Source organism: Halichoerus grypus, chromosome 10 (assembly GCF_964656455.1).
Source record: "Halichoerus grypus chromosome 10, mHalGry1.hap1.1, whole genome shotgun sequence".
NCBI lineage: Eukaryota > Metazoa > Chordata > Mammalia > Carnivora > Phocidae > Halichoerus > Halichoerus grypus.
In genome coordinates, this window is record NC_135721.1 from 111131808 (window position 1) to 111147956 (window position 16149).

At 44.4% G+C, this 16149-nt stretch overlaps 1 long non-coding RNA gene across 1 annotated transcript; it reads left to right on the forward strand.

Moving 5' to 3' along the window:
* The first annotated feature begins 8408 nt into the window (after positions 1 to 8408).
* LOC144379382 (uncharacterized) lies at positions 8409 to 12883 on the forward strand. Its single transcript, XR_013442214.1, has 3 exons — positions 8409 to 9122; positions 9238 to 9347; positions 12447 to 12883. It is a non-coding gene; the product is annotated as an uncharacterized LOC144379382 (long non-coding RNA).
* Positions 12884 to 16149: the final 3266 nt, after the last annotated feature.

Consider the following 16149-nt stretch of genomic DNA (forward strand, 5'->3'; position numbering starts at 1 on the left):
ACCACCTTGTAGGTTTCAGGTGAGGATTAAATGTTATAAAGCACCTAGAACAGTGCCTGGCCCCCAGTAAGTCGTTTATGAATGTTTGGCCCCAACCTTCCATTTATCATCATTATTATCTTGCTATTATCTTATGATCTGGCCCCAACCTTCCATTTTCCAAACATCTTTGCTCTATTAATATCATTGTTATTATTTTTAAATTAAAAAAATGTCTTATTCGTTGAGCCAGTAATGAATATCTACCGTGTGCCAGGCACTGTTTTAGGTGCTGGGGATACAGAAATAAAATGAAATCCCTGTCCTTGTGGGCATCCTATTTTAGTCATTCTTAAAATTATATTTCATGAGATGAAGTATTTCAAACATGCAAAGACTAATATACCAAACACCTAGGTACTCCTACCCATATTTAATGAACATTAACATTTCACTTTATTTGCCTTACATCGAAGATACAAGAAAACATTATTTCTGAAATCTTGCCATTTGCAACGACGTGGATGGAACTAGAATGTATTATGCTAAGTGAAATAAGTCAATCAGAGAAAGACATGTATCATATGATCTCACTGATATGAGGAATTCTTAATCTCAGGAAACAAACTGAGGGTTGCTGGAGTGGTGGGGGGTGGGAGGGATGGGGTGGCTGGGTGATAGACATCGGGGAGGGTATGTGCTATGGTGAGCGCTGTGAATTGTGTAAGACTGATGAATCACAGACCTGTACCCCTGAAACAAATAATACATTATATGTTTAAAAAAAAAAAGATAGTAGGAAGGGAAAAATGAAGGGGATATCGGAGGGGGAGACGAACCATGAGAGACTATGGACTCTGAGAAACAAACTGAGGGTTCTAGAGGGGAGGGGGGTGGGGAGATGGGTGAGCCTGGTGGTGGGTATTAAAGAGGGCACGTTCTGCATGGAGCACTGGGTGTTATACGCAAACAATGAATCATGGAACATTACATCAAAAACTAAGGATGTAATGTATGGTGATTAATGTATGGTGATTACATCCTTAGTTTTTGATGTAATGTTCCATGATTCATTGCTAAAAAAAAAAAAAAAAGTAACCAACGAGAGAGTGAGAGGTCTCGTGGCAGGTTCCTGGGAGAAGGAAAGGGCCAGGCAGGCAGGGGTAATTTCAACAGATGCTTCTGTTTGTCTAGTGGTCCCCACCCTGAAGATCACCACCAAGACCTCTGGGACGCACATCCACGTGCATCAGAGAGTGAATCTCACCTGCCACGCGAGCCACTTCTACCCCTCCCACCTACGTCTCACCTGGATGGAGAACAGACACAAGGTCCAGACAGTGGAGTCCCCACAGGTCACAAGAAACCCAGATGGGACCTATTCTCTGGAGCACATGTGGCAGGCACAGGCCACGCTGGAGGGGAGAGAGTTTGCCTGCTAGGTGGTCCAGGATGAGCAGCCCCCAGTCCAGGCCAACATCACCCTGCGGGCCCAGGGGCCCAGGTTGGGGAAAGGTGGGTGCGGTCTCTTGCCGGCCCCTCTGGGCAGCATGGCTGAGAGGGTCAGGCATGAACACCCCAACCATCGGCCTGGGGTGCAGGCAGTAGTGAGGTCAGGGACTCAGGGCAGCATTGGATGAAGGTTAAGGAAGGGGTCTGGTGGGTGATAAAAGGGGTCTGGTGGGTGTCCTGGGCTGGTGATAAAACTCTGAGCCATTCACCCCTAAGTTCCCTCCCTCCCTCCCTCCCCACACCCTCACCAAGAAGAAGGAGCAGGACTTCCCTTCCCCAATTCCATATGCTCCTCAGGTAGGAAGTTCTCAGCCTTAACACTTGACTGCAGGAAATGGCAGACATTATGGACTGCTGGGTACCCAAGTCTCTTCCAGGAAGGCTTTTAATCAAGACTGGTTCAGCTGAAAGTTTCTGGGAGTCATTATTTTATTTTAAAATATTTTTATTTATTTAAGAGTGAGAGAGAGAGAGAGCAAGAGCGAGAGCACACACAAGCCGGGGAAGAGACAGAGGAAGAGGGAGAAGCAGACTCCCCACTGAAAGGGAGCCCAATGCAGGATTTGATCCCAGGACCTTGGGATCGTGACCTGAGCTGAAGGCAGACGCTTAACCCACAGAGCCACCCAGGCGCCCCTCTGGGAGTCAATTTTAAAGAGAGGCCGAATTCTTGACTCCCTTAGCTGGGAAACAGAGTGGGTGCTGAAGCAAGATTCTCCTCTCTACTATTCAGTGTTCTCTGTCCTCTCTCTGTCCTTTCTCTCTCCTCTAACCCCCTCCTTCTCTTCCTCTTTCTACCCTCCCTCCTCCCCATCCTAATCCTCTCCTTCCTCCCATCTCTTGTCCTTTTTGGCCGCAGATGACTTTGTCCACTAGGGGGAGCTGCCTGCTAGCAGTTCGGACCCAGGAGCGCTCGCGGCTTTTCTTGGTCCAGCCTGGATCAGCTTGGGAGAATGAATGACTGGCTTTGGGGGGCGGGGGGAATGTTGGGTGGGAAGAGAAGAGAGTATTTTGATTGGCCAGGCCTGGGTGAGCCCAGCGCGGACTGACAGCTCTCCGGAGCCACACGAAGTGGGGAAGGACCTCCAGGAGGTGTGAGCGGCTGCGTCTGCGTGCGTGCATCATGGCCCACGCTGCTCTCCGCAAAGGGTGGATGGGGGCGAGGCTGGCGAAACAGCACGTCTCCCCCGCAGGGCTTCCACCTGCATCCCATCTCTCCCGACAGCTCGGGCCTTGATCTGGCTGCTCTAAGAATTCTTGGGGAATGATCCCACTCACCGTTCAGTTTCTCGGGGTCATTTTTGTTTGTTGTCCAGTAGAAATAAGAGAACCGTTCACCCAGTGGGTTACACGGATCTGGGTGGCCAAACTGGTCTTTTCTCTTCGACAAGTGTCGTTTTTTCTTTCTGACTCACTTCTTTGCTGACTCACTCCGAGGCTTTTCCTCGCTGTCTCATCTTCCTTCCTTTTCCGGCGTTCGGCCCCCTTCTGTTTTGTGTGAGCGGACCTTCGCAGCTACACCTCCCCAGTCCGGCCCGCAGACCCCTTGCCTCTTCAGCATCCCCACCTCGGGCCTCCGTTGGCGTTTGGCTGACATCTGCAGGGCACTTCCCGTGTCCCAGGCGTGCTCGCATGGCTCAGCTGACATAGGACAGGCAGCAGAGGTCTCAGAGGTCTGAGCTGGGGTCAGAAGGCAGGACGGTCTCTCCACAAATTCAGTGTGCTCTTTTGTATATTTCTTCCCCTTCCTGCCTGAGAATACAGACCTCGGTGTGATCTCACATCTCTTCTCGAATCTCAGTCTTACACCCTCTATTTCTGGTATTTCCTTCTCCCTGAATGGCCCCCACCATGCACATGGTTCGGTCCCCACAGGGATACTTAGCCCCCCGGGCCTCCTGCTGCCGGGCTCTGTCTGCTTGCACCTCTCCTCCGCGATGGGACCCTCGCTCACTCCTCTGTAGCAGACTCCGGACCTTGTGTTTGGATGTGGCCAGACTCCAGAGCTAAGCAGACCGGTGTCCCAGCACAGGGCTGCCACCAGCTGTCTGTGCCCTCAGGCAAAGCACTGCCTGTCCTGGGGTCAGTTCCTCATCTCTGTCCTGACAGCTGTGGCACCTGCCTCATGGCACCTGCCGAGGATTCCTTTCCTTGACCCCTGCTTGGCAACCGAACAATGGGGCACAAAAAGCGCTGCGCCATCAGTGTTTGCGGTCCCCGGGGCGCCCAGCCCAAAGCCCGGCTGCAAGAAGCAAAATATTAAAATGATCATTAGGGGACCAACTGTAGAAAAGTAAAGGCAGCCGTGATGTAACAGAAAGAGCCCTTGACCTGAAGTCACAACCCTAGGTTTGGAACGTGGGTTCTGTTTGCTGTGAGGCTCGTGGGCAAGTCACTAACCTCTCTGAGCCTTTTCTTTCTCTAACACTAGAAGTACGATGAACAATTTCTCAGATGGTTATTGTGAGTATAGGATGATGATAAATCATTTATGGAGTGATCATTATGTGATCACTCTATTCTACTCTAGTTCTTTTACTTAATTTATTAACTGAAAATTAAGAATCGTCCCCAGTTTGCAGATGGGGAAGCTGGGTCTTCGAGAGCTAGGTTGCTCAGCTCAACCAGTGGAGGGTCTGGGAATGCAAACTCTGCTGCCTGTCCTGTCAAACTTGAGCACCAAACCTGTGCTCCTAACCTCTTCTCTGTGCCACCTGCTTTTATATGACCTGGGCTTTGAGCGCGGGGGGGCGCTATTCCCTTCCTGGGGCCGAGATGGCTGACACAGACCCTGGGACCAGACTGCCTGGCTAAGAACCCCGGCTCTGCCACTGACTGACTACCTAGCCTGGTCTGGGCCTCAGTGTCTTCATCTGTGAAATGGAGATAGTAAGAGTCCCCACCTCCTTGGGTTGCAGTGAGAACCTGGTGAGTTAGCAGAGCTGGACAACAGAGTCCAGCGATGTGGGGGTTTGCTGGGAGGTTGGGGTGGGAGTCAGCCCCATACAGCTGCTGTCATTGCCCGGCCGCTGATGTCGGCTTCAGAATCCAGCTCCTGTCCGGAATTAACCTTTACACCCCACGGAGGAGGAAGCCATGGGGCTTCTCAGGGAGCCACTCGCATCCGGGCACCTCCGTGCCTCTCACCAGGAGGGGTCTCTCCCTGCAGGCCGGAGCACCCACTCTTCCTACTTGCAAGGCCCCCTCCAGCGATCGGAGCCAGGCACAGTCATCCAGCTGACCTACACGTCCTCTGGATTCCCCTCACGTCAGGTGACCGTGACCCGGCTGAAGAAGAACCGCGAGCTCCCCAAGTGGCAGACGCAGGTCCACGCCAACGGAGACACATACAATGTGACCAGCAGAGTGCTCGTCCCGCTGCGGGCTGACGATGTGCTCTCCTTTGTCCAGTGCCACGTGGATCACAAGTCCACACCGGTGTTCCAGAAAACCATCAGCCTGGACCAGTACTCCGTGGTAAGGCCGTTCGCCCCGCTCAGGGGGCTCAGTGCAGAGCTGGGCTGTGTGTATCTCTGCCTCGGTTGCCTCTTCTGAGAGTGGTACAGCCCTCGGTTGGTTGTGGCAAGGATTCCGCGAACTAAGACCTGTAAAGTAGGTACCACAGGCCTTGCTCGTGCTAACCACTCGGAGTAGCAGTTGCTCCAGTGGCTACTCATTCTTATTGGTCCCATTCACATCACCTCTCCGGACTCCACTTCCTCATCTGTAAAATGGAGAACAGTATCTTCCGGGAATTTCATGTTTGTATTATTATTGTTTTATATGAAGAGCACGTCAAAGTCTTTTTTTTTTTTTTATCTGATTTTTTTCGTTGTTGATTTTGTTGTTGATTTTCCTGGCCTGGACCAATGCTTGGCAGGCCTGTAAATTCAGTGAGGTCATACGTCTCACGCCTAGAAGGAATTGTAGCAATCATCCCATTGTGTATGACAACTCTGAAGCCCAGAGAAGGCAGGTGAGTGGTCCAAGGTTGCACTGCAGGAAAATTAATTCCTTAAATGTGTATAGGACTTTAAAGTTTACAAAATATTTTCCTCAATATTTTTGCTATTATCATGGCAATAAAGACATCATGTTACATGAATAAAAATATTGATATTAACACCTCAAATGAGCATAGCACACAGTCAGCAAAGCACATGCATGGGGGTTGACTTATTAAGTGTGTGTGTCCCTGCCCTATACTGTTCGTCCCATCGGTGATTTACACAGGAAACTGAGGTTCAAAGAGGTAAAGTCTGCCCCAGGTTGTAAAGCCGGTGAGTAAGGGACCTTTCATATGAATTCAGGCTTCTAGCTGTTTTTTACCATCTGTGGGATCACCTGCTTCAGTATCTTTGAGTGTAAAGCAGGAAAATGATCATTCAGGGTTCCTCCTTATCTGAGCATTTATTATATAATTTCCCAGAGTCAGGACAAGTATATAGAAAAGCAAAAATCATAGAAAATACAAATATTCACAAATGAATTAATTACTTATAAAATTAGCCCCTACTCAAACCCCGCCCTGCTCAACACTGGCTGTACCTCTTCTAGGTTTCCCATCATTGTGGGTGTCTTTATCTGGGTTCCCCTGAAAGCAGAGCCTCAAACCAGGACTGGGTGCAGGCGTTTGGGAAATGATCCACAGAAGCACAGAAGTTGGGATAAGGGATGGGGAACGTCAGACAGGGAAAACAGGACACCCAAGAAAGGGTGAGTTATTGAATGGGTGCCCTGGTAGACAACTGAGGCTCAGTGCCACTGGGACCCTCTCAGGAACTAGGTAGACTCTTCCTCAGGATGGTCCCTGGGTGGGGTCGGGAAGTTGGGACGTGCCCGCATGGTCTGGGTGGCATTTCATGGTTATGGAGAAATCCCAAGGCGGAGAATCCGGGAAGTGTGGGAGTTGCAGGAGGGACAAGGCACCTCCCAGCATGGCTGCCCTGAGATCAGGCAGTGCGGGGGAGGTGGTGTGGAGCCCAGAAACCCTCTGCTCTAGATCAGCATTGCCTTGATTGAAGTGTGGCAAGCAAGAGACCACACTGTGCAGAAAGAATCTGCATCCATTGCAAAGTGATATCAGAGATCTTGCCAAAGTTGTATTTCAAGAAGTTGATGCCAGTGATGTGGGGGAACTGCTGGGATGACAGGTGAAGCCTCTGAGTGCTTCAGATGGAAAAAGAAGAAAAAGATCCATGATGCTTATGATTCCATGGGCACTTCAAAAGAGGACACTTGGATTGAAAGAGGCCCCTGTGAAAATTGATAGAACATTCAAATGCTTTCAGATAATTTTTCCATTACCTTTTTTTCTCCTTTTTTTTTGTATTCAACTCTCTTTCTTTTTTTAAATTTTATTTTATTATGTTATGTTAATCACCATACGGTACATCATTAGTTTTTGATGTAGGTTCCATGATTCATTGTTTGCATATAACACCCAGTGCCCTCTTTAATACCCATCACTGCTAACCCATCCCTCTAGAACCCTCAGTTTGTTTCTCCCAGAGTCCATAGTCTCTCATGGTTCGTCTCCCCCTCCGATTCCCCCCACCTTCATTTTTCCCTTTCTACTATCTTCTTTTTTTTTAATGATGGTGCCGCAAATGTGAAATCTGTAGGTACCATACGGATTTGTTGGTACTGTCGTGTAAGGTTTTGGGAAAAATTATATCTACCTTCTTATAGTCCCAACACTTGTTCTTTCTAAGAGTTGGTGCATCATTGTGGTTATATTTTATATTTAATTAAAATATAAATTAAATAAAATTCATTTTATCACTGAAATGCTTTTCAAGATAAAATTTCAACCAATTCTTCCTTGACAGTATCTATGAAATTGGAGACTGTTTTGTATAGGTTCCTTCTAAGTGGCTTCTTGTTGTTTTCTGATACCAAGTAGCCTTCCATGTTTAGCTCATTTGGTTTTGTGAGGATTCAAGGAGACGTCGTATGCACCGCCATGCCGTGCATGGAAGCAGTGATCATCTGCTGGGCCCGGGTCTCTGTCCTCCAACACTGCCTGGATACCACACAGCTAGAAGGACTCACTGGCAACTAGAAGGGGAATCTGAGCCTCTTCTTCCTTTGAGTGGTCTTTGGCATCTTCTATGGCCCATAACCCTTGCCTGGGGCTACCTTACCCTGGCCTATCCTTCCTGGACATCACCCCAGTTACGAGGCCTGAGTCCTCCCTTCTCAGGGTCCACCTCTTTGGTTGGGAGTAATCCCTGCCTATGTGCTGAAGGGGAAATGTTGAGTACAGATAGAGACCTTCTGGGGGGTTGGCCTGCCTTGGCTATCCACCCATTGAGCAGCATCAACAGAATTTTATCGGGCTGGGTGCGTTGATCAGATGCCCTTTGTTCCTTCTATGGTACTACATAAAGAGTTACTCTCTCTACCCAAGACCAAGGGCTGAAATCTGTCTTAACTAGACCCGTGAGACATGATCTGACCTTGGACAATCGCATAATTTAAGAATTTTGGAGACAGAGGGAAAGTGACTCATACAAACTTCTGCATTTGACTGCGGTGTTAGTGCAGGGACCACAATCTGGATCTCTCTACAGTTAGACCGTACCATGCTATGTGTTCATACGAATTCTACTGAAATACATAACATTTTAAAGTATCTAACATCTTCCAGAATTTCCTCATTATGAATACATTCTACTGCACAGCTGAAAATCAGTTGAAAAGAATTATAGAAGTTGTTAGATCATAATTTCAAAAACAGGATCACAAATGCATAGAGCCTTAAAGTTGGGGTGTCAGACCAGCATGATGGTAAAACATGCTGCATCTGGCATAATCCCAGCTTTGCCCCTTGTGACCCTGAGCAAGTTACTGAACTTCTCCAAACCCTAGTTCCTTCCTATGTAAAATCTCAGTATCTTGGACTCATAACCATGTAGAGTCTGTGAATGTTCGAATCTTAGAATTATCAAGTCATAGAATGAGGCAACTGACTTGTAGTTTCTTAAATAGAATTTAATGTTTATCTTTGCATCTTTTGTAGAGAAAATGGACAAAAACAGAGAGAGAGAGATTTGGATGGCTTTCCTCAATCCCATCATTCTTTCATCCATGCATTCCTCCATCCACCCACACATCAAGCATGCTTTCACTCAATGCACTCTCTCATTCAGCCATGTATTTACTCATGCATGCACCTGTTAACTGATACCTGAATCCTCCTCTGGGGCAGGCCCTGGGCAGATGACCCATCTTCAAGGAGCTCCAGGGCTCCCACAGTGGGTTTCCTATAGTAATTGTCTGCTTTCTCTGGGCTGTGTCAGTTTCCCCTACAGTGGCAGTGTCCCAGTCTTCATCCTCCTTGGACTTGGTGGCGATTACCTGCCATATGCAGAGATTCTATCCACAGAGTGTGCATCTCACCTGGATAGAGAACTGTCATATCTTCAAGGGAGCCGAGCAACTCACATGCAAACAGAATAGTGATGGGACTTACACCTTGGAAAGCTTGCATTTGGTGAATGTGTCAGGGCAGGGATCTGAGCGGGTGCTCACCTATAAGGTGCAGCATGAGGCACAACCTCCCATTCAGGCCAACCTCATACTGTCCACGGCAGCCCATGGCATATACAAGCCCATTGGAAGCTCAGGTAAGCTCACCTCTACTGCTCTGAGCTACTGGGTCACCCTTGTCTCCTGAGTGGAGTGAGGTATTTAAACTCACAGAGCCCCATTTGCTGTCTCCTTCTGCCCATTGATACTTAGGTCCACAGATGCCTGTCCTTATGTTTGTGGCTTTTCTTCTGGGCTTCAAGGTGCTGCTGGTGATGAGTTTTATAGTGACCTACATCTGCAGGTGGCAGAACCTGTAACAGGTGAGTTGGAGGGTAGGCCTTAGTACATAGAGAAGTCATGTCACCATGGGCTGGCCAGAGGAGTCCAAGGTGAGCCCACTATTTCACACCACCTCAAGGAAAGGTTGAGAATACTGTTGTTTTCTCTAAATGTCTGTTGGAAATCTCAAGGCTTCCAGCTCTCATGCATCCTGAAGGTTTTTCAATGAAGTCCTTTGGAATCCTGGGTGGGGGTCCAAGGTGTGGAGGTGGGATGAAGGTCAAAGCTTTGAGCTCCAAACTCCAAAGAATACCCCCCTATACAGTTATATATGTCAGTTTTCATAGGACTTGTTTTTGGAATGAATATGGAAAGTATTACTAAGATCTACTAAAGGAGCCCTTGGAGGGACTGGGAGGCTCTAACTAGTGGCAAAGGTGAACGTGGGTGTGGGAGAGGTCAGACCTGAGACAGAGGGCCTGGGGTGTAGTGAGTAGAGGTCTTATTTCTGATCTGCACCATGATTCCAGGCATGCAGAGTGCCTGCCACATAGTAGATGCTCAATAAGTATTTGGGGAATATAAGAATGAATGAATGAATTTTTCCTTGACTGCTCCTGCATGCTCTGAAATACATTGCCTCCCATCCTGTCCAAGAGGCTCACATGGGGAAAGAAGCTGCCACCCCCCACTCCTACCCTGAACATGCTCCCTTTCTCACACCCCCTGATGTTCCTTCTCCCTGAGCTTCAGAGCTGAGTGGAGGATGGACTTTGGTCTGAGGGACCCGGGGATGTCTGGACCCTGATGCATCTTCAAACTGGCCCTGCGTCTGCCCAAAAGAGAATCAAGTGGGTCAAGGAAACAAGGTTTCCATTCTGCTCTTGATCAGGGACAACCTTTAATTTTCAGAGCACATTTTACTTTTATTTTTTAAGTGTTAATTTCAGTTAGTGAACACACTGTGTTATATTAGTTTCAGGTGCACAATACAGTGATTCAGCAATTCCAGACATTCCTCAGTGCTCATCCTGATAGGTGTACTCTTAATCCCCATCACCTTGTTCACCCATCCCTCCACCCACCTCCACTCTGGTAACCAAGAGTTTGTCCTCTATAGTTAAGAGTCTATAGTTAAGTTATTCCACATATAAGTGAAATATGACAGTATTTGTCTTTCTCTGACTGACTTATTTCACTTAGCATTATACCCTCTATTTCTATTCATGTTGTTGCAAATGGCAAGATTTCATTCTTTTCTATGGCTGAGTAATATTCCATTATATATATATATATATGTATATCTCACATATATATAAAGAAGAGGTGATATATATATATATATATATATATATATATCCATTTATATTTCCTTTATCCATATATCCATATATATCCTTTATCCATTTATCTACGATGGACACTTGTCCTGCTTCCGTAATTTGGATGAGCACATTTTAGTTTTATACAGAGCTTTTGCAAGTATGATTTTATTTTAACACCTACGTATTTTGAAATCACTATGTGCAATAAGCATTATTTGGTTCTGAAATTTATGAGAAAAGTATAAAAAAATCCTTGGTCCTACCATCCTAATTTTGCAAAATATTAACATTTTGCCATTATGGTCTTCTGTTTCTTTTAAAAACACCATCCTGAATTTGGTGTTTATTATTCTCAAATTTGATTTTATAATTTTACAACACACTTTAAGTCCTTAAGCAATATACAGTATTACTTTGCATGTTTTAAATCTTATATAAATGTTGTTATATGTATGCAGCATTCTAGAACTTTTATTTTATGCTCAACACATTTTGTGAGGTTTCTTCATGTTGCTGTATGTAACTCCATTTTATCAATTTTCCACGGCTCTGTAGCTCTCTAAGAATATGCTACAACTTAGGGATTCTTCACAGGATGGTATGAAAGCTCAATCGGCTGTTCGGGTAATGCAACTTTGCAATGAGCATTTTTCTCTCTGTTTCCACGGGCACACATGGGAGTGTCCCTCTAGCTCCTCTGCTTTGGTCCACAGAGCAGGAGTGTTAGTATCCTTTGGGAGCTTTTGTAACACAAAAAAAAACCTTTTAATTTTTTATGAAGTTTTGTTCTTTCCATTTCTACCTTTGATCTAGCTTTATTCTTCTGAGCTCTGTGTGTGTGTTATAAATGATAGGGATCTTACATTTTTTTCTCCCATTGGGATAAATTATCCAGCACTCACTGATTGGCACAGCTGCCTTTGCCATATAGCAAACCACCCCATAAATGTGTGATTCTTTTTATGAGGTCTTATTGCCATTGAACTACTTCTTTGCCTCTGTCAAAACTTCCCTGCCCTATAAGTCATGGGGATGAGCGTATAGCAACAGTATTGGAATAACGTTGTGTGGTAACAGGGTGATTACACTTACCATGGAGAGCATTGCATAATGCATAGAATTTTCAAATTACTATGATGTGCATTTAAAACGAATATAGTACTGAATGACAACTTTAATACTAAAAAATTTTTAAATAGTTTAAAAATAAAATTTGCCTTTGCATGGAAAAAGAAATAGACCCATACGTATTTGGCCAAGTGATTTTTGACAAAGGTACCAAAGCAATTCAATGTGGAAAGGACCATCTTTTCAACAAATGGTCATGAAACAATTAGATACTCATATGTTTAAAAAAGAAGAAGAGTCTTGACTATTTCCTTATACACAAAATTTAATATTGTCTTAAAATAGTATTACCTAATATCAATATTACTGAACAGCATACAAAAAATACTAAGAACAAATTAATATGATCAGATGGATCACAGACCTAAATTTAAAATCTAAAATGAGAAAGCTTCTAGAAGAAACCATGGGGGGGAAGAAACACAACAAAACTAAATCTTTTTGGTCTTGTATCAGCAGGACTTCATAGATAAGACTGGGGAAGCACAATCTATAAAGGAAACCATTGATCCATTTGACTTCATGAAACTTTAAAACTTTTAACCTTCAAAAGATACTGTTAATAAAAAGAAAAGGAAGGTTACCAAAGGGAGAAAATATTTGCCAAGTGAAATCTAATGAAGGACTTGCATCTGGGATGGCTGCCCGTTTGTGCTAATCAGGTTTATAATCTGTGGCTTCTTTCAGGCTGAAATGTCAGAGAGAAGTGATTGCAGCCCTGACCTGATGGCCCACAAGCATAAAACATTTACTGTCTGGCTGTCTAAGAAAAAGCTTGCCAACTCCTGAGAGACAATATTTAAAGAACTCTAACAACAAAATAGCAAGAAGACAGACAATCACATTTTTTATGTGCATAAAAGATTTCATCAGATGCTCCACCGAAGAACATATATGGATATCAATGAGAGTTTTGCTGATGCAAAATGTATTTGTTTTTAAAAACTGCTCTGTCCTAATTAGAACAGCTTTATAATAAGTTTTGATCCCTCTTTTGGGCAAAACTTCCCACCTCGTCTAGTTGCTCAGAACTGCTATGGCTCTCCTTGGCCCAGATGCATTTTAGAATCACTTTGTCAACTTTCATTAAAAACCTTTTACAATTATGATTTGATTGCATTGACTTTGTATATTCATGTGGGCAAATTGACATCTTTCCGATACTAAGTTTTGCCACTCACAGACATGAGGTGTTTTAGGGTTTCTTTGATGACTTTCGGTTCACCAGTTCACAGGGCTTTTTGGTCCCATGATGATCTTATGCATCCCTACTTAGAGCTATCTTTAATACTTTCTAGTTTATGGAATCTTTAAATACTATTATTACTGTTTGCAATGGGTTAGGGACTACTGTATATGAATGTAATTGAGTTTTGAACATTGATCTTATATCCAGCAAGCTTATCACACTCAGACTAGTGCTCATAGTATAGACATTCTCTTCTGTGTAACTCTTACAACATCAATCAACTCACCTAGATTAGTTTTTACCTTCATTAAATGCACACACTTCAAGAGGCAAATAGTTCTATACCTTCTCCATATGAAAACTGGAGCCTCCCGACCTCCCACTATTTTCCACCTCCCAGAGGCAACCATTTTCCACTCCTTCAATTGATTATTTTTAACCAGTTCTTCTAGATTCTGTAGACAGATCTCATAGAGCATCGTTATATTGTCTCATCTTGACTTCTCACCCGTAGGCATTATTCACTGACTTCCCACTCTGGATGATGGGGATGCAATGCTTTGTTACTACGGACCCCACACCACATGTGCATATTTCTACCCTACCACCTTAATATTTTAATTTTAGATAATGTCATAGTCAGTATCCACATTATAATGGCAATGACATTGTGTTTTGTAGCTCGACCCTTTTTTTTTCTTTCAAGATCTTATTTAAATTAAAGTTAGTTCACATATAGTGTAGTGTTAGTTTCAGGGGTAGAATTTAGTGATTCACCGGTAACATACAACATCCAGTGCTTATTACATCAAGTGTCTCAACCTTGTAGCATTCCCAGCTTTTGTTTGCATTGATCCTCTCATGTGTATTTTGTGCAGCCACCACCATATGCAGGGTACACAACAGTTTCATGGCCGCAGAGCTTACCCTTGTGCTAGCCTCTCTTAGTGACAGCCAGCCCCACCAGCCAATCCTCTGGCACATGCCAATCTGTTCTCTATAACGTCGAGAATGTTGTGAAAGTGGAGTCACACAGTGTGGACATTTTGAGATTGATTTTGTTCACTCCACATAATGCCTTTGGAAACTTGCAAGTTGTGCACATGTAGGTAAGTTATTCCTTTTTATTGCTGAGAAATAGTTCCTGGTAGGAATGCACCAGTTTGTTCAACCATTCACTTATCACTGGGCATTTTGCATGTTTCCAATTCTTTTCCATTACAAAGAAAGCTGCTCTAAACATTCACGCAGAGATTGTGTGAAGCCATGGTCTTCATTTTGCTCAGATAAATGCCTGGGAGTGTGATCTCTGGGACATAAAACCCACTTCCTCTCCTGGAAGAATGGAGGAAATGATGCTTTTTGTTGGAGGCAAGCACATACAACTTCTTTTTTTTTAAAGATTTTATTTCTTCTTTAAGTAATCTCTATACCGAACTTGGGGCCCAAACTCACAACCGCAAGATCAAGAGTTGCTCACTCCACCAACTGAACCAACCACACACCCTAAGCACATACAATTTCTGAGGTCCACACTGCACTGTGCATGTGGGCTAAGTTTACCATTCCATCAATAAAGGGTTGGAATAGGGAGTCATTTCTGGAGCAGACCTCATTCGACCCCAAAACTTTTTAAACCCTGACGAACCCATTTCTTCCTTCAGCTCAGTAGCTCTTGGTGGAGGCTGGTGCAGAATGAGGCCACAAGCCAGCACCCCCAAGTGTCCTGGGCTCAGGAGGTAGGACAGAGGCCCAATTGCAGCTGTTTCTTGGCTTGGGCCTCCCAAGTAGAGAATCACTGTGAAGACCTCAAGATGGGGGGAGGAGCCCAGTACAGACAGTAGAGGCCCCAGGCGATCAGAAAGCATCATTTCTGCTGAGCCTGTCCACTCTCTCTGAAACGTAAGAAGAATTTCTTCCAAATTTTACTTGTGATTAGGTTCCAGTTTCAAAGCATTGTGGTCTGAAAATATGCAGGGAATAATCTCAATCTTTTGGTATTGGTTAAGACCTGATTTGTGACCCAGTGTGTCGTCTATTCTGGAGAAAGTTCCATGTGCACTTGAGAAGAATGAGTATTCTGTTGTTTTAGGGTGGAATGTTCTGTATATATCTATGAGGTCCATCTGGTCCAGTGTGTCATTCAAAGCTCTTGTTTCTTTGTTGATTTTCTGCTTAGATGATCTGTCTATTGCTGAGAGTGGAGTGTTGAGGTCTCCTACTATTAACGTATTATTATCAATATGTCTCTTTATTTTGGTTAACAGTTGGCTTATGTAGTAGGCTGCTGCCATGTTGGGGGCATAGTATTTACAATTATTAAATCCTCTTGGGTCTAACCCTTTAAGAATGATACAGTGTCCTTCTGTATCTCTAACTACAGTTTTTAGCTTAAAATCTAATGGTTGAAAGACCTCAATGTGAGACAGGAATCCATCAAAATCCTAGAGGAGAACATAGGCAGTAACCTCTTCGACATCGGCCACAGCAACTTCTTTCAAGACACGTCTCCAAAGGCAAGGGAAAGAAAAGCGAAAATGAAATTTTGGGACTTCATCAAGATAAAAAGCTTCTGCACAGCAAAGGAAACAGTCAACAAAACAAAGAGGCAACCCATGGAATGGGAGAAGATATTTGCAAATGACACTACAGATAAAGGGCTGGTATCCAAGATCTAGAAAGAACTTCTCAAACTCAACATCCAAAAAACAAATAAGTCAAAAAATGGGCAGAAGACTTGAACAGACACTTCTCCAAAGAAGACAAGAAATGGCTAACAGACACATGAAAAAATGTTCATCATCATTAGCCATCAGGGAAATTCAAATCAAAACAACATTGAGATACCACCTTACACTAGTCAGAATGGCAAAAATTGACAAGGCAAGAAACAACAAATGTTGGAGAGGTTGTGGAGAAAGGGGAACCCTCTTATACTGTTGGTGGGAAATCAAGTTGGTACAACCTCTCTGGGAAACAGGGTGGAGGTTCCTCAAAATTAAAAATAGAGCTACCCTATGACCCAGCAATTGCACCACTGGGCATTTAGCCACAGATACAGATGTAGAGTAAAGAAGGGCCACAGCATCCCAATGTTCATAGCAGCAATGTCCACAATAGCCAAACTGTTAGAAAGAGCCAAGATACCCCTCAACAGATGAATGGATAAAGAAGATGTGGTCTATATATACAATGGAATAT